This window comes from Dipodomys merriami, unplaced genomic scaffold (genome assembly GCF_024711535.1).
Source record: "Dipodomys merriami isolate MVZ:Mamm:240054 unplaced genomic scaffold, mDipMer1.0.p SCAF_1, whole genome shotgun sequence".
Taxonomy (NCBI): domain Eukaryota; kingdom Metazoa; phylum Chordata; class Mammalia; order Rodentia; family Heteromyidae; genus Dipodomys; species Dipodomys merriami.
This window is the reverse complement of record NW_027202270.1, coordinates 48157749-48162012: the sequence shown is the minus strand read 5'-3', so window position 1 is coordinate 48162012 and position 4264 is coordinate 48157749. Positions and strand designations below refer to the sequence as shown.

The 4264-nt window shown below is 36.6% G+C and overlaps 1 pseudogene; it reads right to left on the bottom strand.

The window, feature by feature from the left end:
- Positions 1–456: 456 nt before the first annotated feature.
- LOC138835280 (small nucleolar RNA SNORA40) lies at positions 457–564 on the bottom strand (annotated as a pseudogene).
- Positions 565–4264: the final 3700 nt, after the last annotated feature.

The window sequence follows — 4264 nt, the reverse complement described above, 5'->3', positions numbered from 1 at the left end:
ATAAAGTCTATAGAGATCTTCCAGGAACCAGGGCAATAACTCACTTTTGTGCATTTGGAATACAAAGCTCTACTGTGCAACTGCACACAGGCCAAGAGCAGTTGTGTGATTAGATTTTTAATCCCATTAACTCTAATTGCTTCTCAAAAGCTGTGTATTTGCAGTATGTGTTTAGTTTTAGAAATATAGAGGAAAGAAAATTTCTGAATTATGGATAGGAAACCAATAAGCTAAGCAGCCAAAATATAGACATGTTAGGGAGAGGTACTGACATAACTCTTGACCCTATGTAGGGTTATCACACACACACACACACACACACACACACACACACACACACACACACACACACACACACACACACACACACACATATTTAGATTTTACATCAACTTTATTCTCCAAGCCAACCTGTGTGAGATAACAAGCCCTTATATTGCCAACTATTGTAGGAATCATAATCCTTCTCACATATACCAAAATCTTTATACTTAACAATGAATTCTGGGTTGCGGAAGAGAATTTACTGTTTGTACCTGTCTGTAAGGCTTTGTTACAAATGCACATATGCTTTTCTATAGAAATCTTTTTGACTACTCATTGTAAAAGTTCTTGTTCGCTCTTTTGTGTTGGGCTTTGACACATTTGTTGATGGTTTGAAATTGTTGTCCTGAAGCAAATGATTCTCTGATGTTAGATATATATTTCAGGGGTTATATAAACTCAGTGATTGTCTTTGTGATTCCAAACTAAGTCCATTAAACTGAAAGCTGACCTAGTAGAACTGAAACACACTTTAAGGAAATTGAGATGGATTATAACTAAAGTTTCAGAAAATAAGAAACCATAATTAAGTAAATAAAAAATAATTTCAAATTATGATTATGATAGCACTTCATTTATTTTTTACTCTACCAGTTTCATATTACATGCAATAAAATTTAAGACTATTTAAGTTTAGCCAGATTTATTTTTAATATGCTATTAACAATATAATCTTCTCTGTTTTGAAGAATATCTATTCATTAATAGAATACTAAGCTAAAAGTGAGACTGCTTTTTTACTAAGAACTCACAGAGTTTGAGATCTGTGCACTTAGCAGAGAGAAGATATGTTGTTTGAATGATGAGTAAAAAGAATTAAAAATGAGGCAGGTGCCAGTGGCTCACGCCTGTAATCCTAGCTACTCAGGAGGCTGAGATCTGAGGATGATGGTTCAAAGACAGCCTGGGCAGAAAAGTCCCCATGAGACTCTTATCTCCAATGAACTACTAAAAAAAAAAAAACGCTGGAAGTGGCACTGAGCACAAAGAGAACTTAGGGCACCCAGGCCCTAAGTTCAAGCCCCAGGACCAACTGGGGAAAAAAATTAAGAATGATTGGAAAATAAAATGCAAATAACTATATATTCAATATTCTTCCTACTTGAAGATTATGAATGAAGTAGCAGAATTTTAAAAAGACAAAGAGACACATAATGCAAGGAAGAGAGAGAAGAGGGGAAGAAAGTCAAATATATGAATGTGTCCATTTAGTTAGAACACTTGTACTTATAAAAAGGTCATAAGACACCATGTTGAAAACAAACCTTACAACTTGGGGGAGTGGAGTTGGGGAGATGGGGAAGGAAGGGATGGTAGAGGAAAACAAAAGAAGAGAGAAACAATGTTTGATAGGAAATGTACTCATTATCTTACTCGTGTAACTGTAACCCCTCTGTACAGTATATTTATTATATGTTAAATGTGTGTGTGCATATATATATATGGTTATATATGGTTATAAGGATGTTTAAAAGCAAGAATTCCAGGTTCTCACTAAAATTAGATTTGATTTAATTTTGAGCCCTCCACTTATTAACCATGTTACTGCGTGTTTTCTAAGTGCATTAAAAGAACGATCATCCTTATTTTCTGTCTGCACATCATTCATGAAAGGACCAAATTATAAGGAATGTGTGCTTCAAGTATTTTATAAGTATCAAATTTTTAATGTTATATATTGTAAAGGATAAACATATCATGTCAGAGCACCTATGGGTAGTTTGAAGTAGACATTTAAATAAATAATATTTGCAGAATATTTTCAAGTAAAAGTGAAGTCGGAAGCATTGTAAGTAATTTAATAGAGAAATTAGAATTTAGGGTTATTCTAAGCCTCCTCCTTTGAAACACTAACTGACACATTATAACCATCTTGACCTTTAACTTGTCCAGACATATTCAAGTCATTGGTAAGGTATCAACTGTATGCTTACAAGTCCACTATTGCCATTAGAGAGTTTAGTTTAAGTACCATCGTTGTACCAGATTGCTGAACTTATTTAATTAGCAAACATGAGTGTGAAGGTTAGGGCTCTGGCACAGTGTCATGTGATCCTCTTTCTCTGGCTGTATTTCTTATGCAGTAGATTTGCTGGTCTACTTGAAGCTAAGCAAAAAAAGAAAATTGCAAACATCGGAGTTAACCCTTACTTCTGCATGAAGAAAGTAGAACCATTAATAATGATGTTGACTCATTTTGTATTAATTATCCTTTAGCGTGTGTCTTACTTGGGACATAAGATGACCTGCTCAATATACAAAGGGTCTTTGTCAGAGAGCACTGAAGCATCCTTCATCAAAATTCATCAGAGCATGATCCATTTATACCCCTAGAATATTTCTTTGGGATTCCAATGTTGATATTCAGTAAATTTCAGGGTCATCGGGTTGTTGACAGTAATCATTAAACATTCTGAGTTTCTCAGTTACTTTTTTAAAAAGCCAGGAATACATTGAAATTTAACAGCTGAGTTAGTTTTGAAACAGCTAATATACTTGTTTATTTGTATTCTATTTAGAAAACAAGGAAATTAAATGAAATGTGCTATCTTGCAAAAAAAAAAGAGGTAATATAGAAATATCCTTGAAGCTTGGGGCCAAGAGCCTGCCAGCCTGCACAGACACAAATTAGCCAGCAAGGGCCAAGAGAACACCAGTCTGGGGCCACAGGGAAGTAGAAGCCAGTCTGGGAACGAGAAGGTGCCAGCCCGGGGTTTAAATGGGGACACTCTTTTGCACCCTCCTGTGGAAGCCTCAAAGGGGGTGGCCTGTATGCTCTTTGTCATTTCTCCCTTGGACTCTTCTATTTGATTTTGGATATCCCCTTTTATTTTGTCATTTCTGTGATGATTCTTTTGTCCTTCATCTCTTCTCTTTCACTCTCACTAGTGTCTTTCCCAGGAGTGTTGGCTTTTCAGTTTGGTTTTTGTCTTGATTGTTCATAAATTCAGTCATCTTTCTTTGTGAATTACTCTTTTGGGTTCAGGGATTGTTGAAGTCATTCAGGTGGTAGTGAAATTTAGTGATGGAGTGTGATTCACTGGGTGGATCTGTCAGACTGCGTTTGGCAACCTTCAGCTCTGGGTGGTAGAGATAGCTTAATGTGTCCTGGTCCGTTGTTGGGGCTCTGTGATATGGGATAGGTTTAGGCATGTTTCCATTACTTGGCACACAGCAGTCTAGTGTCTTGGCCTGGTTCTGTGACAGGGGTCTTGGGAAGATTCCCCATAGTTACAGTGGGGTGCTCATTGTGATTCACATCCTGGACTGGTGTCTATTTGCAGAAGGGTCAGGAGCAGTGTTTCAGAACCTGAATCTCGTTTGAGCCCCACACGGGGGAGGGTGCAGGTTCAGCTATGCTTTTAGGAGAGGTTGTCCCTCCCCACTCAAAAAGATAGAGAGAAAAATAGAAGCATTACACATCTCATTAAAAGACAAAATTAACATTATGAGAACTGACCTCAACAACCAACTTGGAAGCATAAAAAAATTTCTATTTCCCTATTGTAAAACACAGTTGAATGCCTAGGCAACAGAATAAGTGAAATGGAAAACAGTTATCAGGAGCCGAGGATACAATAGAAGAATTAAAATTAAAAAACCAAAGGCATAGAAAAAATGGGGAACATAATAAAGAGAAATCCAAGAACTGGCAGACTCAGCCACAGAATCAACTTTCTGCAGAGTCGGAAATAATAAGGGGGAAGAAATCAAAACTCCAGATTGCAATCTTATTCAATAAAAATAACAACAGGAAACGTCCTCAATTTTAAAACAGAAAAGCCTCGCCCACCTGACAGAGTCATACAGAACTCCCAGTAGACAGAATCCAAGAAGAAACACTTCTAGACACATTGAAAACTTAAAAAAAACAAGGAAATATTTTAAATGTAGTCAAATCAAAGAAGGAGCTCTATTTCAATGAGAAGAATAGAACCAC